The sequence below is a fragment of the Hemicordylus capensis genome, chromosome 6, assembly GCF_027244095.1.
Source record: "Hemicordylus capensis ecotype Gifberg chromosome 6, rHemCap1.1.pri, whole genome shotgun sequence".
NCBI classification, from domain to species: domain Eukaryota; kingdom Metazoa; phylum Chordata; class Lepidosauria; order Squamata; family Cordylidae; genus Hemicordylus; species Hemicordylus capensis.
The window spans coordinates 165,446,187-165,470,446 of record NC_069662.1 but is presented as its reverse complement, the minus strand read 5'-3'; the positions used below and the strand labels follow the sequence as shown (position 1 = coordinate 165,470,446).

The 24,260-nt window shown below is 48.3% G+C and overlaps 1 protein-coding gene across 3 annotated transcripts in view; it reads left to right on the top strand.

Moving 5' to 3' along the window:
- Positions 1 to 24,260, top strand: part of GJC2 (gap junction protein gamma 2) — an 85,364-nt gene that overhangs the window by 9,736 nt on the left and 51,368 nt on the right. Inside the window, exon 2 of one of the 3 annotated variants that reach the window (XM_053261642.1) lies at positions 3,494 to 3,587. The gene's annotated coding sequence lies outside the window, so the exon portion shown is untranslated. The other 2 variants (XM_053261645.1, XM_053261643.1) reach the window with 2 other exon arrangements.

The window sequence follows — 24,260 nt, the reverse complement described above, 5'->3', positions numbered from 1 at the left end:
GTGTCTATCTTGTTTTTAGAATATGAGCCCTTTGGGGACAGGGAGCCATCTTATTATTTCTCTGTGTAAACCGCCCTGAGCCATTTTTGGAAGGGCGGCATAGAAACCGAATAAATAATAATAATAAACTCCCTTCATTCCCAGCCTCAGTGGCCAACAACTGGTGGTGACCCAAGATGAGGAACTCCTGCCTTCGAGTGCTCCCATCCTTCATTAAACTATAAATCTGGTTGAAATGTTTTTTTAGTTGTAGAGTGTGAGTGTGTGTTTCATGTCAACAGCCCTGAGCCACGTTAGGAAGGGTGGTATATAAATTGGATGGATGGATGGATTTGGAAATCCAGCGCAGACCTGGGTTCAGGTAGGGCCTCCCAGCCCAACGATGAAGGGAAAGAAAAATGATACGCTTAGGGAGTCAGGCTCATTCCCTGACTTGCCGTCAGCTTTTCGTACCTTCCTGTCATGTAACTTCAGGAAACCTCGCTTCTAGGTTGGATCACTAGTGTGTGCTCCATGCAGGGCAGCCTTTGAGAAACCTCCACTGGTCCAGAACGAGGCTGGCAGACAGGAACATAACTTAGACTGCTCCAGGTGCTGCCAAAGGCTTGGCCAGGACCAGGGATGCCCCAGCGCTTGGACAGCTCCCAGATCTAGACCATGGCTGGGGCTGATCATGAGGACGCAGAGCAGGCATGTGCCCGAACCAACTCAGGCAGCCACGGGCCGGGTGGCGATCCGTTCCTTTAAAAAGCAGGTAAGAAGCCACCTAATGGCGCAGTGGGAAATGACTTGCCTAGCAAGCATGAGGTTGCTGGTTCGAATCCCGCTGGTACCTCTATCGGGCAGCAGCGATATAGGAAGATGCTGAAAAGCATCAACTCAAACTGCGCAGGAGGAGGCAATGGTGAAGCCCTCCTGTAGTCTGCCAAAGACAACCACAGGGCTCTGTGGGCGCCAGGCACACTTTACCTTTAAGAAGGTCCTTATCTGCTCCGCGGCCATCCCGCCACTTTTCCGGGTGCGGCGCCCACTTTCCAAAAGGCCGAGCATGGCTGCAGCGCTGCTCCTAGCAGCCTGTGCGTGGCGTTGGCGCGCACATGGCCACAGCACATGCGTAGTCAGTATGACCATTTGCTGACCATGCAAATGGCCACTGTGCATGTGCAGAGGCCATGTGCGTGCCGACGCCCCACACAGGATTTATGTATGTATTTATTTATTTAACATATTTTTATACTGCCCAAAACTTACGTCTCTGGGCAGTTTACAAGAAGATAAAAACAGCATTAAAACGTTAGTTAAAAACAAAAAGAAATTTAAAACACAACAATTTGAAAATTTTAAAACAATATTCTAAAATAACATTACAAACAATCAAAACAGTATCAAAAGCCTGGGTGAACAGATGCATCTTTAAAGACTTTTTTAAAATTGTCAGAGATGGGGAGGCTCTTATTTCATGAGGGAGCACATTCCAAAGCCTCGAGGCAGCAACAGAGAAGGCCCATCCCTGAGTAGCCACCAGATGAGCCGGTGGCAAATGCAGACGGACCTCTCCAGATGATCTTAGCAGTCGGTGGGGCTCATGGCAAAGAAGACGTTCTCTTAAATACCCAGGGCCTAAGCTGTTTAGGGCTTTATAGGTAATGACCAGCACCTTGTATTTTGCCTGGAAACCTATCGGCAGCCAGTGTCACTCCTTCAATACAGGAGTAATATGGTCTCTCCTAGATGAGGTTGATGGGAGACGTGCTGCAGCCACACGCGGTATTTTGTAAAGCAGGTGCCGTGCCCGGAAAAGGGGGGGGGGCAGCGGAGGAGGTAAGGACCTTCTTTCCTGCTTTTTAAAGGAACCAATTCCTGCCCTGCCAAACCAGGTTGAATGCAGGCGCCTGAGCTCTTTTGGTGCTTCCGTTAGGAGGTGCCGAACTGGTTCAGGCACATCCCTAATGTAGAGCTGGTTATTGCAGTGGCCAGGTCTTGTTTAGGCACCAAATTATGAGTCTGCTCTATGGACTGCTACTGGTTTCTGCACCAATTGGGCAGAAACACTTTTTAGTTGCAGTTTTGGTTTACCGTTTGCTTTGGTTAAGCTGCAGTGATTTGCTTTAACTTTCTGTTAAATATTTGTACACTTAAAAAAGGCAGGAAATGTTGCAAATATAGACAAATGCTGTTGGTCTAGGGCAGGTTTCTCAAGCTTGAGTCTCCAGATTTTGGTCTGGTTTGTTGTTTTTGTTTGATTGACTTTTATACCACCTCACCCAGATGTCTCTAGATGGTTCACAAATATAAAAACGCATTAAAACAGAATTAAAACCAGTTAGAAATCATGTTGGACCACAACCCCCATCAACCAGCATCTGGGGACCTAAGCTTGAGAGCCCCTGGGGACTAAGGAGTGAGAGGTAAGATGGTGAGTCCAGCTTTCAGAAATGCACTTTCCTGGTTTGGAATAGGGACATCTTTTGTTTCCATAGCAAGTGAGTGGCCCATAAGTGGAAGAGGCCTTGGCAGTTGGGGACGCTCCTTGATAGGAGCAGGAAGGTCTGTAGATTTGACTATGACATAGGCCAACTTTTCCAACTGCCTCTCTCTGCGTGTTCCTGGATCAGGAACGATCAAGATCAGACATGATCAACCCTATTGAGATAGAGGGTTTAACATCTCTGATGGGCTTCAAGAAGGCCTTCAAAACAGGTTTTTAAAACCAGACTTCTAGTGGTTGTTCTTAATTTGTTCTTAATTGTTTTAACTATTTTGATGTGTGCTTTCATTGGTTTTGGTTTGCAGCTCCCCATAAGATTTTACAGTGTGGCGATGTAAGAATCTATATAAATAAAGTTGAATGTCTGTCTGTCTATGCATTCCCACACCCTTTGAGCTACCGGGACCAAACTTGGCAAAGTGACTTCCTAGGACCCTAGAGTAACATAGGGTACCCGGGAACCCTGACAACCACCCCCGCAGACAGACAGACAGATATACAGCAGGGATATACAGACAGACAGGCAGATTTACAGTGGGTATAGCCACAAAACAAAAGCAATGCTGGGTTGCCGGAGCAATGCTGGGCACTTATAGCTAGTGTATAAATTAAATGTAATGCAATAAATCAATTAAATTGGGAGACTAAAGGAAAAACTTATTTTCTTACAACTAACGGCACATTTGCCTCTGAGGCTGGCTGTTGATCAGTCACAGGGAAAGGGTTTGCCATAAGTCCTGTGACTTGGTTGAAGCCACTTCTGATCACATGGCCATGAGGTGACTCTTTCTGTAGCGGGGACATGAATGGAGGGAGGCATGCATCCTCTTGATCCAGAAATTTGGGTACGATTCTGGGAGCACAGACTCTCTGCTCTGCAACAATGGGACCCTTTCAAAGCGGGACGTGAAATGACGCCTCATTGTGCCTGGCAGCGAGAGCAGTTCCCAAAGAATAACAAATTGTTTTCCCTTTTCCTTTCTCTCTCTCTCTTTTTTGTGTCAGAGGTGAAGCCACCAGCTCAGCTGCAAGAGTCATCTGTGAAAAAAAGAGCGAAGAGCATCAGCTAAGATCCACCCATTTTTCCTGTCTGTGAAAGGTATGGAATGCTTCCTGGTTTTACTAGCAATAGAAAGTTTGAGTCTCTCCTCTTGCAAGGAAATTTTGCAAGGAAACCTTGCAAGGAGATGTGTTGTGCTGTCATTTTGTACTTGTCATCTGCAGTACTCTATTATTTTCCCCTCCCCACTTATGATTCCCCCCTACCCATTAACTATAATATGCCAACTTGGAAAAAATAATTTAGAGGAAACAGAATGTACATATCAGATATACCACTTCATTAATATGTGGAAGTCCCACTTGTCTTTGGGCCTCTTAGCATCTCCATGTGCACGCTTTCTCTCTCTTGAACTTGCCATCACGTGTGCCTTCCAAAGACAGAAGAGCTGGCAACTTTGAAGCCCTGTTTATTCAAAGTGGTGCTTGGCTCTGAACGTTAATGCATCCTTCGTGGATGTTTTGATGTGTTGTCAGGTTGCCTTGCGCCTGGCCTTTCTCTTTTGCTGTCTCCACGGCTGCTGCGTCAGGGCTGCTGGCGTTGCTTCTTATCGTGAAAAGAGAGTTAAGATCCAGTCAGGTTCTACACCCTTTAAATTTACAGCCGGACCAAATTTGGAGGTTGCTTAAGCAGACCAATCCAGTAAACATCGGGCGGGGGGTGTAGGTGTGTAGGTTCATTCCCACCATGAAAGCTGTGTGTTCACTGTTACAGATAAGTGCATATGTGTGTTGCAGGCTCTACTTTTGAGAATATTATTGCTGAGAACTGCCAGGAGAGGGGGGGAGGGCAAAAAGGTAGTGGTTGGATGCACAAAGAAGCATGCAGTGTGCATTAAACCTGCACTATAGTGCTTAGAGAGAATGCTCTGGTCTCAGATGGGGGAAATGATGCTCCGTTCAGGCAGTTGTGAATAACAATATGCATCTGATGCACAATAATAATTCAAAAGTGTGCTGCAGAAACAGCAGATCGACTCTTGCAGATAACTGTCCCAAACATTATTTTGCCAGTGTGTGAGAGGTTAGAAATATGCATGGAAGTGAAAAGGATTGGCTTTGCACAGCCCTAGTGAACTGGGAATGAAACCTGAACAAGGGCATTGGAAACTGGGATTTTCAACCTCTGGCCTGCTGGAGCAATGACATAATTGCAGCATTTGTTTTTACAATTGGGTCTGTCTCTTCAGTTCACCTTTATTTCTCCCCCCTCTGCCCCACCCCGGCCTAGTAAAGAACTTGGAAATTGCGCCATAAGCTGGGTCTAAACAGAGAGGCTTATATGGGTGAAAGGAGCAGCTCCTTGTCTGGGTCTGGGATTATTCTCAGTATGTTTCACTGTGTGCAGTGCATTTTGCATAGATAGTGGTCCCAGTGCATAAAAGGAGCGTGTCTCAGGGTTCATTTTTCAGCAGGATTTGAGAACAGCTGAATGAAGAAATTAAAACATTTTCTGGGGCTGATGGGGAATGCTTGCTTGAATGTGCCTCCATTTTAAAAAACAACTCCCTGCACATAGAAAACTAGCATGTCAGGAAGAAAGGTTCTCCTTGACATGCCTGTTTCTGTGTGAAGGGAGAGGACAACATTCAAGTATGCAACTCTGGGACCATCCCCTGCAACCTGCAGTGATACAGTCTGGGGAAAGCTTTACCACTAGATTCTGCCTGTGTGTATAAATTAGACCTCCTTCTCTGATGAAAGGAGAATTCTGCCTCCACTGCTTACTGGGTTCAGTGCTGTGATATTTGCATGTGACCGAGTTGCCTTGACATCCTCTGTGCAGGTGGAATCCAAGGCTGGTGCCCATTCAGGGTGTGGCGACTGCTTATAGAAACATCCCTTGTGCTCGACTCTGGCCACATGTGGATCTGGCATGCCGTGAGATTAACGTTGCCTCGCCTCTTGCCCGTGGATGTGGGAGTGCATTAATGCTCAGGTAGTGTCGCTGGCATCTCCAGATGGCTGGCTCTACACATGGGGACGTTTTTGGCCTGCAAACGTGGGCCAAATTCTTGTCCATTCCTGCCCACCAACAGCCTGTAGCAAACAAAGTGTCTGCAGCTTTTCTTTCACCTCTTCACTTTTAGAGAGTGGGTCTGCCGGTGGGCCCTCCTCAGCATCGCCCTTCCTCTCTCTCTTTTCAGGCATCCCCAATCCACACTCGTTTCTGGCTTCCCTTTCCTTATTCACAAGTGTCCATCCTGTTTCCTTTTCCTTGTTGCAGGTAGCTAGCCATAGCCTCCCGGCAGCCTGTCACCTGTGAAACCAGATCTGTGCACAGGTACAGTGCTGAATGCAGGTACAGAAGTACACTTCCAAAATGTACCCTGCATTGGAAGGGCCTGTCTTATCCAGGTTCACAGTCATTCACACAAACACGTGTATGCGTGTACAGGCATCTATACACCCGTACAGCCTAATATCTGAATCGGGCTACCATGACATTCATTTTCTTTTCGAGGGGCAAAATGTTTGGGAGAGCTTGCCAGTGTTGGCAGCAGTCCTGTTGGTGGCTGATAGCTGCCATTGCTCCTCCAGGAGTGCTGTCCTCTGGGGCATTCTGGGAAAGTGGTCATGGCAACGAAGGGGAGTTGGCAAAATTGTATGCCCATTTCTGCCCCCAATGTTCCCCATCTCATTTTGAGCCAAAAGCTCTCGGCTGATAACTTCTAGCACAGCCTTACATCCTATACACAGCATGAGTGGGGATGGCCTGAAGGTCCCCATGATGCAGCTACCTTGCTGAAGCTAAGCAGGTCTAGGTCTGGTTAGGGCCTGGATGGGTGACCACCTGGGAATGCTGCCTTGAGTTCCATGATAGAGGAAAGGAGGATTATAAGCATGATGGATAAGCAAAAGGCCCTTGGGCCTAGTTTTTTGTATTTCCCATTTTTGGGGATGGCGACCAGCCTTTTTTGGGCTGATCACCATGATGACACGGGACATGCAAGACTCAGCTGAAGTGGCCTCGCTCTTGTCTCCTTGGCCACGGTTGTTGGGGCAGGGTTAGGGTTAGGGTTCTTCGCTCTTGCCTTGCTCTTGTCTCCTTGGCCACGGTTGTTGGGGCAGTTCGGAATGAAAGTTCTGTCAACCTTTTCCCTTCTTAGCAGCTGTAACCTTTCCCAGCGTCTTCCAAACACTGAGTGCATTTAGAAAAACAAAATTGAATCCACCAGGATGTTGGTTCATTCCAATGGTCAAGTTCTGCTTCCCACTCCCAAGAGAAGTGGCTAAATTTGTCACTCTGCCAGTGTTGACAAACCTCCACAACACTGAACTCTGCCTTAGGGAGACACAGAAACAGTTTTGAAGTGCTCCATTTGGTGATTGTTGTTGCCTGCTGAGGCTGTTCTCACAGGACAGGCATTTCACCCCCTTTGCACCACTGCCATTGCTGCACAGAGTGGGTCAAAGAGACTTCTTTGTGGTAGATGCAGTGGAATGGAAGAAGAGCCCATGGTGGTTTTCATCCCGCGTGCCTTTAAGGAGCCCTTTGACATCAATTAATCTTCTGTGGAACCCCTTGAATCTCTGCCGGCTGATCCCTTGCAGAGAACTTGTGTGCATGCTCTAGTTGAGGGGTTCCTAACCCCAGGTCACCAGATATTGGACTATAACTCCCATCATCCTTCAGCTTTGTGGCTGGGGGTTATGGGAGTTGCAGTCCAACCTCCATCACCGCCAGCCATAATGGACGAAAGATTATGCGGGTTTTTAGCCCAATGTCTGGGGATCTGATGTTAGGAACCCCTGTTCTATTTCATTCAGGGCCGGGGTGGGCAGAATTCAGGCCTACTGAATTCAGGGCTACTGTTTTTCTTACCCCAAGGCCCACCAGTGAGAGCCAAGCACAAAATAGAAGCTACGGGTGGAGCCAGATGCAAAATGATGGCGTAGTTGGTGGCACCAGTGACCTGATGCATTCCCATGAGACGAGAGAACCCGCCTAACTGGGAAGAACTCTGCAAGTTCTTACATCTTGGGGATTCTCTGTCTAACAAGGCAGCATCTGGAACAGCCACCTCAAAGGATGAGCTGATGGACCAGCAAAGGCTTCAGGAAGACGGAAGGGCTCTGTGGGAACCAGGAGCCTTCCTGGCCCTGATCCAATGCAGGTGCTTCATCTGGCTTTTCTCTCCTCCCGAGTGGGCCCATTGGGAAGGGATTCCCAGACAGCCAGGAAGCACTCCAACACTCCCCATTGTTGGAGCTGGGCTCTGCTTCTGGGGCCTGGAGGTGATAGAGGGCATACTGAGGACAGGCACCTTGCTGAGGGGTGCCAGGTCCCCAGAGATCCAGGGCTCCTCTGAGGGGGCAATTGTAGGGCTGGTGGCTCATGGCTAGGATGACTCACCCTCCTGCGCCAAGACGGTGTGCTTCAGAATGGGGTCTGGGTGGTTTGTGCCGTTCTCCAATACTGGCTAGCAGGACCTGCACAAATACATGGTTAAAGCCAAGCAGTGCTCCCTCTAAAAGAGATTCTCAGATGTTGACGACTACAACTCCCATAATCCCCAGCCAAAGACCATTGCAGCTGGGGATGCTGGGAGTTGCAGTCAACAACATCTGAGAATCCCTGTTAGTGGGAGCACTGAGGAATAATGAGGCGGAGGTGGAGTGATTAGCACAAGGCCAGCCATGGAGAGAGCATTTGTTCTCATGCAATTTTACTTGTCATTGTTAATGCTGACCTCCTGAAAATTACCCAGAAAGCCACCTTCTGCAGGGCACTGTCCAGCCCACTGGATCTCTCCACTGACCTATATGAAATGCCTGTGCAACCAGGGACGTTCCCAGCACTCTCCTGCAGCCACAAGGAAATTTGGGAGTTGTTGGCAAGTCACCTCTTGGGAGAAGGTATCCACCATTAATGATCTTCTTGTTGAAGAACTTCATTAAACTCCCGAGGACCACAAGGCTTCCCTAGAGCAGAGATCCCTGACCTGGGGTCCCTAGCTGTTGTTGGACTAGAACTTGCATCATCCCCAGTTGCAATGGCCCTTGTGGCTAGTGATGATGGGAGTTGTAGTCCAACAATATCTTGGGTCCCAAGGCTGAGGACCCTGCTGTAGAACACAATTTGGAAATTGTAGGGTTAGTGGTTAGAGTGTTGTTGGACTTAGACTGGGAGACTTGGGTTCAAATCTGCCCTCTGCCCCAAATGGTCTGTCTGACTTACTATAAAATGTGAGCGAGGACCTTGTATGCCCTCTGAACTCCTTGGAAGAGAGTGGCATAAAACTCTGATATAATAGGATGTATGTGTGTGCTCTAAACAGTTGGAGTTGGTTCAAGTTGAATTTCCTACAACAACTTGGGGATGTGATATGTGTCTGCGTGTACACACACACACACACACACACACACACACACACACACACACACGGTAGAAGGAACCCGTCTGCAACCCGTCAGCATTTAGTACATTTCTGAGTCAAGTTTCCCCCTGTTAGAGAGCCAAACGTCCTCTCTCTCCATCTGTCCTAACTCACTCACTCGGGAAGCTTTCTCCAGCCAAACTCTCCGAGTTAAATCTCCAGGCTCCTACATCAGGAAGGGAGATTGGCTTGAAGGGGTGGGAGGAGAGGTAACGGAGGAAGCATTCAAAGGTCTGTGCTGGCTGCTCTCTGTCCAAGAGTTCTGGAGAGCGGAGACCTTTGGCGTTGAATGGAAATGGAGATCTGATGCCGAAGGAGCTGCTGTTTGGGGGCTGGAGGCTGCAACCAGAAACCTTTGCAGAAGGTTAAGGCCTGGAATCAGTATTTTGGCTATTCTTTTTTCTTCTTCTTTGTATGTTTAAGCTGCTTGAATGTGCTGATTCTTTTAAGAATGCGTTAGAAATGCCCCACCTTCCTCAAAATGCTCTGGTTTTTTATAGATTGGATTGTTCTTCTTTCTTTCAAACAGGATTGTTTTCCTCCTTAGGACAGTGAGTGGGGGTGGGGGTGGGGGGGGGGACTTGAGAGAAAATCTGGGTTAGCTGCCCCATTTGAAATCAAAGATTCACACTCAAGATTGCTCCATAAAGATTAATTACCCCCTCAACAGACGCTAACCCCCGTGCAGTCAGAACCCAGTCTTGAAAAGACTTCATACAGATTAGTTTTGTCTTAACACAACCTTTAAGTGCTTAGAACTCAGGACCCAAAGGACAAAAGATCAGATGTTTGGTAATCTCCATGCAGATATACGGCTGAAACATGAATTCTAATTTGTGGATATTCGTTTAAGCCTGGATCCAGGAGATGGAGCTATCTGTAACTGGAGTAAGAGAGCATAGCCTTGTGTGGAAGTGCAAACAAGTGAATTTAATGTTCCATTTAGTCACTGTGTGCTGTATGCGGTTAAATGATGTGGTGGTTCCTCAGCTGGAGGAACTGTGAGCAGAGAAACCTGGATATGGTAGTGGTTCAAGACCTGAAAAGTGCTACCTCCGGTAGATCCCCTTATTTTTTGCACCAGTACTGTTGCTGAAGCAACAGATTTCCAGGCTATATAGAATTTGTTTCCTATGCAAGAAGAAAACTCCAATCAAGGATGATATCACTTGTACTGTATAGTACCAGATTCCCCTTTTGGCGTTTAGCAGATATTTAACCGTGCAATAAAATTAAGTCTGTGTATGGGGAATTTTTTGTGTAGCAACAGAAGCAGGTCCACCCCCACCCCGCTTCCAGGACAGCAGCATTACTCCAAGTGAGTAATTAAAAGGGATTTAATTCAAGATTTAATTGATGGGGATAAGAATGTGGGAAGCTGCCTTATACTGAATCGGACTCTTGACTTGGCTAGCTCCGTGTTGCCAACTGTGTCTGTTGTGGTGTTGGTATCTTCATTGTTTGGCACCAGCTTTCAGGCAGGGGTCCTTCTCAGGCATCTCACCTTATGGGATTGAACCTGGGACCTTTTGCATACAAAGGATGAGGGAAGATGCCTCCCTGTCTTAAGGAGGCACTCATTAGATCTCTTCTGAAGACACCTTCATTGGAGTGCATGGGTGAAACCACCTCTCTGGCCCAGGAACTGATTTTTCCTCTGAAGCTTTAATGGGTTTCGGAAATAATCTCCTTGATTTATAGTTAAGAAGAAATGTTGGGCTGCTTTTCACAAAGACAAACAACAAGAAGGGAGGCCGGCAAAAAAGCACTGGGAAGTTTTTGAAACAGAATGTTCATGATAGGGGGGGTGGGTGTCAGCATCAGCAGGTCTTTCAACTTGAGGCTCAAGAGGCCTGGAAATGACCAAGTTGCATCTGGAAGCCGTTAGGTTGTTCCAAAGACGACCCCCCCCCACTTCCTTCTCCCCCCCCCCCGCCCACCCCAGTCAGTAGCTGTTAACTGTGAGGGACTGGAATCCTTAAGGACAGCTCAGCAGAGCAATTTGTGTTTCTTGGGCAGAGACCGGCTTCATGCAGGCATTGCCGGAATTCCTGTGTTCTTTGGACTTCTTGGTGGGTTCAGCAGAGGGAAGGGCTTGCAGAGGATCTGGCTGGCGTCAGGTGCTGGCTTTTAAGGGGGTTAAAGATGGTAGGGTGGAGGCATCATTGCCTGGGATGTACACACTCCTTTATCCCCCCCCCCATCTCCTCTCATTAAACGGGCTCTTGAAATTACTGTATCTACCTGAATCCAAGACTAATTTTTGCCAAGTTCTTTGATGTTAGAGATTTGGAGGGTGGAGGGTTATCTTAAATTTAGGGCCTTCTTCCTTTTGGGTAAGTAGTAAAACTGATATTTAACCCTTAACTTTTTTGCGGGGTGGTCATTTTAAATTCAGGGTTGACTTCTATTTGAGTAAATATGGGTATGACAGAAGCCAGTGACCAAGGTTGACCACATTTATCTGAATCCAGATGAGCCCCCTGGTGACTGAGCAAAGAGGCCCCTTTTAAAAATGGTGATTCTTTTCTGTTTCGCAGGGGGAGAGCAAGTGGCCCTATCCAGCCCCAGCACAGCATCCCTCCAGTGGCTGTTGTCTGTCTTATGGTGTATGAGTTTTTTAGAAATAGATTGTGAGCCCTTTGGGGGCAGTGAGCCATTTTATTTATTTATTTAGATCTATGTGAACTGCTTTGGGAACTTTTGTTGAAAAGTAGTATGTAAATATCCATAGTAGTAGCACCCTCCACATCCCCAGTTCTTTCCTGATAAATATGGGGTGGGGGTCCTCTTGAGTTCAGAATCCTCTTTCTTTTGGTTCAATACAGACACAACCTGTATTTAACTTCTGTCTTTTAAAGCATTGTCTTAAATTCAGAGCTGCCTTGTTTTGGGGTACACTAATTCTCACTGAGGTAGTGAACTTGTGTCTGGGCTGCACGCCTTCAGACTACCGGTGTGTGCTTACATGGAATTTTTTTTTCTTTTTTTAAAAACCACACAATTCCATGCATATAGAAAACAAGCATGCCAAGAAAAATGGGAAGGAAAACTAGTCTTGTGGTAGCAAGCATGACTTGTCCCATTTGCTAAGCAGGGTCTGCCCTGGTTTGCATTTGAATGGGAGACTGCATGTGCGAGCATGCAGATATCCCCCTTGGGGGGTGGGGTGGGGCTGTTCTGAGAAGAGTAAGGTTCCAGCTTCCCTCCCTGGCATTTCGAGGTAGAGTTGAGAGAGATTTCCTGCCTGCAACCTTAGAGAAGCTGCTGCCAGTCTGTGTAGACAATCCTGAGCTAGATGGACCAATGGTCTGACTCAGTAGAAGGCAGCTCCCTATGTTCCTTCATCTGAAGAGCCACAGGAATGCAGGGAATTCCTGAATTCAGGGCATTCCATGGCCATTGGGAGGGAACCAGGGCTTTTCAGTGGGCATTGCTGTGGGCTGCTGCGGATTCGTAAGCAGCCCTGATGCTGTTTAGATGCAATGGGAGGACTGTAGTAGTTCTGCTTGTTCTGAATAGTGGTGGAGCTGCTCAGGTCACAGCATGATAGCAACTTGCCGGCTAGTGTCCTTAAAACCCCCGTGTGTGTCTCTCTCCAGCCAAAGAATCGGCAAACGAGCTATCTCGTGTGTCTTGGCCTCTCTAATCTGGGCTCTTCCAGGGCTGAATCTGAGCTATGGCAGAGGTTCTGAAACTTGGTGATGATGCTGGACTACAGCTCCCATTATCCACAGCCACAATGGCCAAAGGCCCGGGCCCTGATCTTGCATCCTATCCTTGATTTGTGGTGCGACAATAAACTGTTAGCGGGGAAATGATGAGATTTGATCATTTCTGGGAGTCAGAGTAAATGCCTAGGAAGACCTTATCTTCTGGACTACGGTGTCTCTGTTGAGGCTGTGGTCAAGCCCAGAGAGAAACACTTACATTATTTAAATAAAACCTTACACTGATACCAGTTTCTGGCACTCCCCAGAGCCAGAAACTCCAGAACCTAAGACCCCGGAGCCAGGGGATGTGACAGACCAGAGGACTGGCCCTTTAAGTCCCTCCTTTCCAGGGAGAGAGGCTGAAGCAGGAGGGGTAATATGAGCCAGGAGGCATTTAAGGTCTCATTGCTTCCCAAGTGTCTTACTTGGAGCTCTCCAGGGTCCTGAAGCCCCCACTACTTTCCTTTGCCTCCTGTTGGACCTTGTCAGTTATTGCATGCAACATAGGGCGGGATATTCTCACAAGGAAACATGGCAGCCAGGACTGGGGTAATGGCAGCCTTCCCAAGCAGAGGGAAGAGATGGAGGGAGCAGTTGGGATTGGAGGGGTGAGGAGAGGCCGTATGGGACCAGTGGTTAGTTTCACTAGGAGTATCACCTTCTTCTCTGTGGTGGCCCCCTCCCGTGTGGAATTCCCATGCAGCAGTATGAGGTGGCAGAATGGACTGTATCACTTTAGACTGCAAGTGGGGGTGCCAATTTTGATTTTTGCTCTCCCATGTAAATCCTTCCTGCAAATGCTCATCTGCTAGGTTTTTATAAAGCAGAAAGGTTAAAGTCTAGCCTGCTCCTTCTGAACTAGTTGTCTATTTACAGGGTTTTGTTAACGTGGAGAGTTTTCTCAAGTATTCTTCCACACCTGCAGTCTGAAGTAGAGCAATCCATTCGATCATCTCATGATTTTACCATGTATCTCTCTCTCATTCTGTTGCATGCATGGGCCAGGCCTGAGGTGTAAAATGGGCTGGACACTCCTAGGTTGCAAATGCAGAACAGCATGTGAATGCTCCCTTTGTTGTTACATTTAACAAAGAAAGGGGACATTTATCTTGCAAGTAGAAAACCAGCAGAATAGGAAGCAAAGCTAGAACATTCTCTTGCTTTGCTTGCTGCAGGGAGGTTTTGACCGGAGAATTAATCCAAAATCCATATTCCCTACCTGCAGTCTAGAGTGGTACAGTCTGTCATATCCAGTGAAGCTAGCTATGTTGGTCTTCCAGGGAGATCTTACCAAGGGAATCGGGCATAAATTGAGGTCCCAAAGCCAGGAAAGGATTTGTAAGAGGGAGTGAACAAAGATCAGGCTGAGTCACAAGCCAAGGTTTAAACCAATGCAGGTCAATGCAGGCCAAGGTTAAGCCAGAGAATCAGAAGCAAGAGCAAGGGAAAGAGCAAGAGCCAGGCTGGGAGTAGTTGCAATGATGTTGCTGAGGCAAAGTCCTGCAGCAGATTGAGCACTTTTTAAGGGGACGTAGGTCCTGGCCAGGCCCACCGGCCTGGAGGAGGCTTAAAGTGCCCCCATATTGGAAGACTCCAATATGGATATGCAGGAGGGGGCAGTCAGACTTGGGGATCATGGCACAGTCCACACTACCACCTCATTCCATTGCATGTATTGATCAGGCTCAGGCCTTCTTACTCCGTTTCTGGTTCAGCTTCAGCCTCCCCTTCCAAGCTAGATGAGAGAGAAGAGGGCTAAGGAGTATCCTCGGGTCGAAGGGGAGGTTCCCAACATACAGAGTTGCCTGAATCCTGGAGTAGCCCCCGCCCCGCCCCCCACCATCCCCTTTTATTTTCTGCATGTTCAGAGTCCATCTCAGGGTCAGACTCCGTGTCTGTCTTGGACGAAGACCCGTGCATTGGAAGGGCCGGTACCCAGGTCACTTTTTAGAAGCACGCAGATACGGTTAAAGATATGCACGAGTGTGCAGCCATCTGTACACACGTACAGCATAATGTCTGAATGGGGTTTCTGGCACTACCATTTAGGTGGGCATATCTGTACAAGAGGCTTAAGGCAGTTGAACAGTAATTTCCTCTGCTCAGGGGGCCCTGCGGACTGCGGTTCTGTGAAGGGGGCTCAGGGATCTCCAACAGCACCCTCGGTACCCTTGCCAAAGTAAACAGTGTTTTGATGAGAGTTATGATTCACACTTAAATCTAAGAAAGTGCCTTCTTTCACATGATCCCCACCGCACGTTAGGGTCATCTGAGGTGGTCCTTCTCCAGTTGCCCCCGGTTTGTCTGGTGGCGATGCAGAGGCGGGCCTTCTCTGTAGCTGCTCCTGGGCTGTGGAATGCACTCCTGGCAGAAATCCGTCATTTGAGATCATTGCTGTCCTTCAGGAGAGCCCTTAAAACCTACCTGTTTGGTCTGGCCTTCCAGGTTTTTAAATGATTAGCTGTTTTAATTTGTTTTAAATTGTTGCCCTGATTTTCAGGGCTTTTAGCTGTTTTATTGGTTTTAATAGTTTGATTTTAATTGTTAATTTGTTTTTATTGTTTTTATTATGCTGTGAACCACCCTGAGCCATTTTGGAAGGGTGGTATATAAATCAAATAAATAAATAAATAAATAAATCCCGGCCTTCCTTCACAGAGCTTTTTTGTCCTCACAACAACCCTGTTGTGTAGGCTAGGATGAATGAGTAGGTCTCCCGGTGAGCTTCACGGCTGAGTGGGCATTTGAATCTGGGTAACCACATGGCTCTGTGGTCACCAGAAGTCAACGCTGACTCAACGGCACAGACTAATCTAATCTAATCCTCACTAACAGTCAGTAAAGCTCATATAGGAACATAGGAAGCTGCCATATACTGGGTCAGACCATTGGTCTATCTAGCTCAGGATTGTCTACCCAGACTGGCAGCGGCTTCTCCAGAGTTGCAGGCAGGAGTCTCTCTCAGCCCTATCTTGGAGATGCTGCCAGGGAGGGAACTTGGAACCTTCTGCTCTTCCCAGAGTGGCTCCATCCCCTGAGGGGAATGTCTTACAGTCCCATTCATATGCAACCAGGGCGGACCCTGCTTAGCTAAGGGGACAAGTCATGCTTGCTAACACCAGACCAGCTCTCCTCGCCAAATATAAATCGCACTCTGTTTGTAGCCTGCTGGGAAAGAAACGGATCTAGGGAAAGAGGCCTTGGTCACTTCCCAGAATTCCAAAGAAGGAACTGGGAGCAAAGCTAGAGCGACAGTTACTAGTCCTTGTTTTCCCAGCATGGCTAAGCACCACTAGATGGAGCCCCTCTCTCTCCTAGCTGCACACACCATGCCACCAACGTTTCCTTGCTCAAAAGTGGTGTCTGTGTGTGTGTGAGAGAGAGAGAGAGAGAATATCAGGGACAGTCAGAAGGAAATTATGGAAGTGAATGGAATCAAACCGGGTCCAAGTGAGTCATGGCAACTGTGGCCTCTGCTACGAGGTGAGAGAGGAGTTTAAGTAGATGGTTTGCCGTTCTGCAATGCAGCCAAATGCACACGTAGAAAGCAAATTCTTTCCTTAAGCTGCATATAGGAAAAAGAAGCAGAGACCTGTGGAAATGCAGCAATACGGTTTGGGGTGTGCAATACCCTATCTGTCTCCATCCCCCCCCCCCCACTCCCGCCTTCAGGCTCTAGACCGGCCTGAGCATCCCTATGTGTTTATGCTTGAGATGTGGGAAGAGGAAGAAGGAGCAAGTCTGTGCCCACCCCCGCCCTGTCTTCCTATAGCTGCATGTTCAGCATTTGTTACCCCTGCTAACTGGGCAAAGAGGCACCTTTTAACGTGGGGATTCTCTTTATTTAGCAGGGGGGGAGTAACTGGCCCTCTCCACCCCCAGCACAGGACCTGCTGGTGTCTATCTTGTGTTTCTTTGTAGATTGTGAGCCCTTCGGGGACAGGGTTCCATCTTATTTGTTTGTTATTTTTCCATGTAAATTGCCCTGAGCCATTTTTGGAAGGGCGGTATAGAAATCGAATGAATGAATGAATGAATGAATTTGTATGGGAGGTGTGTGTGTGGGTTTGGGGACTTTTTTTGAACAGGGCTTCTCACAGGCTCCCCCACTTCATGCACACACACAGAGACGCGCACACAGACGCAGACGCAGGCGCGCAGACGCAGACATGGATAGAAGCAGGCCCAATCATCAGCTCTGACTGGCCGATGCTGTGCCTCTTCCTGGATAGCTACAGATGGGCAATGCTGAGCCGTGCCCACAGTGGAATCCCAGCCGGACTCTTTCTGGCTTGCTTTTATGGCCGCCTCCTTTCCGTGTAGGACAATGGAGCGGCTTGTTGTTCTGCCCAGTGATTTCCTCTGCACCCGGCAGGAAGAAATAGTTAGCCTATGTCCTAACAGTTCACCTCTGTCCACTTCAAATGCTATGCTTTTCAGCTTCCTTGCTTGCCCCGCAGTGTAGGTTCTGAAGAGCCCCCAAGTAGGGGGACAGTCATTTCAGGTCTTTGCACATATTGGTTATATCAGGGGTTCCCCATCTTGGGTCCCCAAATGTTGTTGGACTACAACAGCCATCATCCATAGCCTTGATGGTCATTGTGGCTGAGGATGATGGGAGCTGTAGTCCAGCCACATCTGGGGGCCAATGTTTGGGAAGCCCTAGCTTATATACGCATTGGCCTTGGGGTGGAGGTTGATCTTAAAGCAAAGTTGGGCTCCTCCTGGAAGCTGCCTGGAAGCATGGGCCAAGAAGTCCTCGGGGGAGAACATTCAGCTCGGGTTATTTGCTGCCGCCGTGGCTGTGCGGCAGCGGCTGCCCCCTCAGTAGCTCCAGGTCCCCAACTGCACCCTGGGAATGTTGCTGCGTCATCACGTAGAGCACATTCCTGAGGGGAAATGGTAGCTGCCGATTGCGGCCCACTAGGAGGAAAACTGTGCCTGCCAATGGTAAGTCTCACTTGAAAATTAGAGAGGAGTGCCAGTCTTGTGGTCGCAAGCATGACTTGTCCCCTTAGCTAAGCAGGGTCTGCCCTGGTTGCATCTGAATGGGAGACTTGATGTGTGAGCACCATAAGATCTTCCCCTCAGGGGATGAAACCACTCTGGGAAGAGCATCTAGGTTCCAAGTTCCCTCCCTGGCAGCATCTCCAAGACAGGGCGGAGAGAGATTCCTGCCTGCAACCTTGGAGAACCCTCTGCCAGTCTGTGACTGGCAATACTGAGCTAGATAGACCAATGGTCTGACTCAGTATGCGGCAGCTTCCTATGTTCCCAGGGAAATTGTGCACACACAAAAGGCTCTCTCCATTTTTCCTGCCTGCAAATGAGGTGGCAAAAATGGGAGAAGCCATTCTGGCTCTGCCATAATATGCTGATCTGGAGGCAAGGTAGGCAAGTGAGTCGGGAGAGGTAGTCTGGAAGCTCAGTGGTGCCTGAGCCACAAGTTCCTCCCTCTCTGACCCAGGCCGAGAGGGTTCTCATTGGGGTATTGAGTTGCCTGACCCTCCACAGTGCCACCGTCTGGCCACGTGTGGTACTGTCACCCTGCTAACTGAGCAAAAAGACATCTTTTAAAGTGGTGATTCTTTGATATTTAGCAGGGGGAGAGTAACTGGCCCTATCCATCTCAAGCACAGCATCCCTCCAGTCACTGTTGCCTTACGTTTCTTTTTAGACAGAGAGCCCTTTGGGGACTCACGTAGGAAGGGAGGGGATAGACAAAATTAATGCAATGCAGCTGCTTTTTTGGCGAATCGGGTGGCAGAAATTTGCATTGTTGTGCGAGAAGCACAGGGGCAGGTGAGACGTTGCGAGAGGATGAACACAAGGGCTAGGCTCCCAGTTTCGCTAAAATTTGAGTGGATAACAAAAAGGGTCTGAATGGGGATTTGGGGGGAGTTCAACCAGCTCTTGTATGGCTTCTTGCTGCAGTGGACACAGTGGACCGGGTCTCACGATCAGTGAGACCCGGTTTGGGGCAGTGAGCGGGAAGAGCGGGCTAAGCCTGCTCATGAGCGGGCAGGGAGCCCTGGGCGGCCAGATCGGCTGCCCACACGATGGCCGGCTGATCGTGAGAATCGCCCCAGTGGCTGATAAGCCCAAGTGCATCTTCGCCACTGACCCCCAACATGGAGGTCAGGGATTAATGAGCAAAAGGGGATCCTGGGAGTTCCCGGGAATCCCGCTTTATTAGTACAAGATAGAAAAGGGGATTAGAGAACAAGGGGAAGGGAACCTTGGGGGAAGGACTGTATCTCCCTGTCAAACCGCTTTGCCTTCTGTTGGAGTGATGGGAGAGCTTCTCTGGCTGGCTAGGTTCTTGGTCTGCAAGCAACTGTGGAGCTCCAAAATGGAGCGATTTGAGCTAGGGATTTCCGATAGTCCTCAGTTTGGGGATCTCTGGGACTCATCCACAGAATACACACATTATCTGGGTCTGCTGTGGGGTGGATGTCAGGTTAGCAAGAGGTGGCCAGCCTCAGTCCTTGGGAGTAGCTCAATGAATGCTGTGGTGGTAGGTAGTGGTTAGAGTGTTGGACTAGGACCGGGAAGACCCGAGTTCGAATCCCCATTCAACCATGAAACTCACTGGGTGACTCTGGGCCAGTCATGGATCTCTCAGCCTAACCTACCTCACAGGGTTGTTGTGAAGATAAAAATAACTATGTACTGTGTAAAAATAACTGTGTACACTGAGCTCCTCGGAGGAAGAGCAGGATATAAGTGTTTAAATAAATAAATAAATAAATAAATAAATTCTTGTGCGCTGAACAGTACAAAAGACTGGCTCTAAAGAGGGGAATGTTATACCCTTTTTGAGTGATTGGGCTAAACCTTCTCCACCTTCTAGACTTTTTACTCTGGTGATCTATTGTTTCGGATGAAGTGTGGCAACTGAGTTCAGAATTCTGATAAGCGGAGTTGCTTAGGCATGGAGATTTCACTATGGGCGTCAGGCTCGATCTTCCGGGTTGCTTTAATCACAAGGTGCTAGTCCTCAGGGCTAGTTCAACTGAATGGTGGGGAAATGGGTCTTATCGCTTAGATAGGGAGATTGCTCTGTGGAGGAAATTCTTTACTGGTGTTCACCTTTTAATTTCCTGAGGAAGGCTTCATAGGATATGCATACCAAACCCAGTTTCTGATCTTCCGGAGTCTTCCCAAGTTATCTGATTTGCTCAGAGACTTGCTTAGCCTTGTTTGCTAGTGAAACTCAATAGTGGAACATAGGAACTTAAGGACATAGGAAGCTGCCTTATACTGAGTCAGACCTTTGGTCCATCTAGCTCAGTATTGTCTGCACAGACTGGCAGCGGCTTCTCCAAGGTTGCAAATAGGAGTCTCTCTCATTCCTATCTTGAAGATGCTGCCAGGGAGGAAATTGAACTTCTGCATGCATGTATGCAGATACTCTTCCCAGAGTGGCCCCATCCCCTGAGGGGAATATCTTACAGTGCTCACACATCTAGTCTCCCATTTGAATTCAAGCCAGGGTGGACCCTGCTTAGCAAAGGGGACAATTCATGCTTGCTACTGCAAGACCAGCTTTCCTCCCAGCGGAGGGATACTGCTGTCAAAACTTTTTCTCACCTTCCAACGCCAGTTACTTCTTCTGTTTAGGCTCTAGTAATGCCAGTATGGACTAGAGAAAGTCCTGGTACTTCTTGGATGACCCCATGAGCATATAGTTTGGGCTGAAAGATGAGGTACTCCTAACAGGATAAAAACAGTCAGAGGCTGGCTGCCAAGAAGATGCTACGCTGAGAGAAATGTCACCATGAAACTGGCAGTGGCAGGATGCCTCTGAGTCCCAGTTGCAGGGGAGTAACAGCAGGAGAGAGGGCAGGATTCATTCCTGCCTGTAGACTTCCAGTGGCATTTGGTGGGCCACTGTGTGAAACAGGATGCTGGGCTAGGTGGGCCTTGGGCCGGATCCAGCTGGGCTGTTCTTATGTTCTTATGTTGAAATACAGTTACTGGTGTGTGTGTGTGTGTGGTTTCTTTATTATTTATTCAAAATATTTATACCTCACCCCTTCAGTATGCCAATACCCAGGGCAGTTCACAAAGTCAGTAAAACAGATACACTATAAAAAAACATAATATAAACTTAATAGAAATTGACTTTTAAAAAATCAGTTAAAATAAAATTTAAAATTACAAGTTAAAAATCTAAAACCCACTAGATACAACCTGCAGTTGAAATATTACACCTAACTAAGGAGATGAATCTCCAGCAGTTTCTGAAGTTTCTGGTTTGCCCCCACCGAATTTGAGCTGAAAGTGCTTTACGAAGAATGTTTCCCTCTGCCTGACAACCTATATAATGCCATTGGTGCACATGCCAACAAATCTAGGCAGGTCCTTGCCTGAAGGAGGTTACAGTCTGAAACTGATGGTGAGGAAACAACAGAGTAGGGGTGGGAAGGAGGGAGGGAGAGGGAGAAAAGAATGTGGGCCAATGCTGTTACAAGGAGTTAAAACTTGGTTATTGTTGGGAATGAAGATTAGTCAAAGGCCACACAGAAAAGGTGGGTTAGGAACACAGGAAGCTGCCCTATACTGAGTCAGACCCTTGCTCCATCAAGCACAGGATTGTCTGCACAAACTGGCAGCGGCTTCTCCAAGGTTGCAGGCAGGAGTCTTTCCCAGCTGTACCTGGAGATGCTGCCACGGATGGAACCTGGGACCTTCTGCATGCCAAGCAGATGCCCCACCACTGAGTGGGCCCCATATGGACTGTGTGCAACAATTTCCATAAGTTAGTTATGCATCTGTCAGTGTGCTTCAGCGTGTCCATGACTGTGCAAACGCCTGGACACACACTCATATGCATCAAGACCCAACGACAACCTCAGGGTTAAGGGCCTAGAGTTCAGCAGACAATGAGTACTTTTATACAATTGCAGCTCACTCCTCCGTGATGGGCAGTGCATCCCTGCCGTATGGAAGGAGGAAGGACGTTCTCCCCCCTCCTCAACTCAGCAACTTCTGCTAAGGGCTGCCATGCACCATGGTGCATGATCTCCAGAGATTCAACTTTGAATAGGCCAATTGTGAATGCCAGATAAAGACTCTTTTGACCTGAACTGGCTGTTGTCAAGGTTCTCTTGAGAAGCCGGCCGTGGAACAGAGTCATAAAATGTTTTCTTAGCAATGAGATGGAGGAAGGGTGGTGGGGGAGAGACATGTATAAATGGATACACTTGCAAGCCTTCCCAAAACAAAGGCAAGCATCCTGCAACTCAACTGCTAACTAATCTTTGTGCTTGGTCATCATCGGATTTCTGTACTGCTCTGGCCAGGGCTGTGAAGATGGGTATGTGGTCTTGGATGCTGATGAACAGGCCAGTTCACAAGGACTAATTTTCAGCCGCATTTCCAGATGTCTCTAGCATGGATCAGGGATTGACTAATATTGTTGAAATTGCCACCACCCGTTCCTGGTTAGAGTATCCAGACTTGGAGTCTAAGGATCCCAGATCAGCTGGGCTGATGTCTAAACACAAGGAAGCAGACGGGGAGTGGAAGGATGAATGGGACGTTCCAGATGTGGTTGGATCGACACTGGGTTCCAGTAATTTGGGACACATGGGGAATTGCACAGTGTTTTAGGTTGTTTTTGTGGTTTCTGGTTTTTGGCTCAATGGTGGACCGTTGCTAGGCTTTGGATATATTTTGGCACGGCTGTTCTGAAAGAGTCACAAATCACGCTGTGCCTGCTGCTGCTACTGTTGATGCTGCTGAAAGACTGTCTGTCAAATGGACTTTAGAGAAGAGGAAGGTTTGCCTCGAGGCTTTGATTAAGTAAGTGTTGATTCGGATTAGTTAAAGATCCAGTAGTGATCGGTCATTAAGCAACATTCTTTCTGAACCGCTGTGTTTTCTTAACTTTCAGCCATCAACTGAGATGGGGGTTCTCAAAGTGGGCCCTCATATGTTGGACTACAACTCCCATCATCCCCAGCCATGATGACTCTTTATCTGGAGACCCAAGATTAAGAGCTTCTGAGCTGAAAGAACCCTTGAGAAGCTTCTAAATTAAAATTTTGAGGCTTTGTTTCATTTCCAGGAACAAAGCAACTGCTGGTCAGGGGTCTTGTAAATGTTGGCTGGCTTTGGTAGCCAAGTTAGAATTTGTGGTTGCCAGGACCCTTCAGTTCAATCCCAGGCATGCGTTCTCAGAAGTAAGTCTCACTGTGTTCAGTGGAGCTTATTGCCAGGTAGATATACATGGAATTTCAGTTTAAAGCCATGGTCCCGTGAATGCGTACCTGGAAGTCTGTTCCATCGAGCACAGAAAAATGTAATTCTGAGTAGATGTGCTATGGTTGGGCTGTAAGTTCCTGATCTCCTGCGGCTCCTCTGTGGCTTTGGCTAGTAGAGCTGGTCTTTTGGTAGCAAGTATGAATTGCCCCTTTTGCTATGCAGGGTTCACCTTGGTTTGCATTTGGATGGGAGTCTACATGTGAGTGCTGTAAGATATTCTCCTTACGGGTGGGGCCACAGCTCAGTGGCAGAGCATCTACATGCTTAAATGTAGAAGGTCCCAGGTTCAATCCCTGGAAGCATCTCCAGGTAGGGCTGAGAGAAACTACCTTCCACAACCTTGGAGAAGTCGCTTCTAGGGATGTGCAAACAGGTTCAACATTGAACTTGTTTGGTTCGACTGTTCGGGGTTGAACCGAACCATCCCCTGTTCAGTCTGACCCCAGACTGAACACTCCCTGACTGTTCAGGGGGGTTGTAGGTTTTTTTTTAACTTACCCGCTTCCGGGGAGTTGTTTGAGGCAGGAGTGGGGTGGGGTGGGTCTGCGGAGGTTCCCCCTCCACCTGCCGGCCTCCCTTCATGCTGCCACTGGCTGTTCAGCCAGCTCTTCAGCCTGTTTGGGCCTTCCCCCTCCGGCTCGGTGGCCATTTTGGAGGCCGCCACACCTGTGCAATTGGCCTCTGCAGAGTAAATTTTTTAAAAAATTGTTCGCAACCCGCCCCCCCAGACCGAACCAAACTTGGGGGTTAAGGGGGTGCCGGACCGAACTGGCCCGGTCTGGTTCGTGTCCAGTTTGGATTCGAACCGAATCGGACCAGCCGGTTCTGTGCACACCTCTAGCCGCTGCCAGTTAGTGTAGACAATACTGAGCTAGATGGAGCAAGGGTCTGACTGACAATAAGGCAGTTCTTGTGTTTCTATGCGTGAGTTCAGGACAATTCCTCGCTTCCGTCCCCCAGCTCCAATCTGCCATAGTGTTGCACCAAGGGGGGCATTTTGTGTACAAAACTGATGGCCAATGAGAAATGCTGCTTCTGCCCCCTTCCACCAATCATAGGTAGCAACAAAAAGGGGTGAGTAGCTTTGCCCCACTTCCATCCCTGAACCCCACAAAGTGGCCAAAAGTTCTTTTAGGATCACTTTTGGCCCACCACTAGATCTCAGATGTGGACGTGTGCCACAGTTGGGGCCGTAGCTGAGTGGCAGAGCATCTGCTTTGCATGCAGAAGGTGCCAGGTCCAATCCCCGGTGGCAGCATCTCCTGGTCAGGCTGGGAAAGACCCTTGTCTGACACCCTGTGGAGCAGCTGCCAGTTAGAGCAGGTGGCGCTGACCTAAATGGTAAAA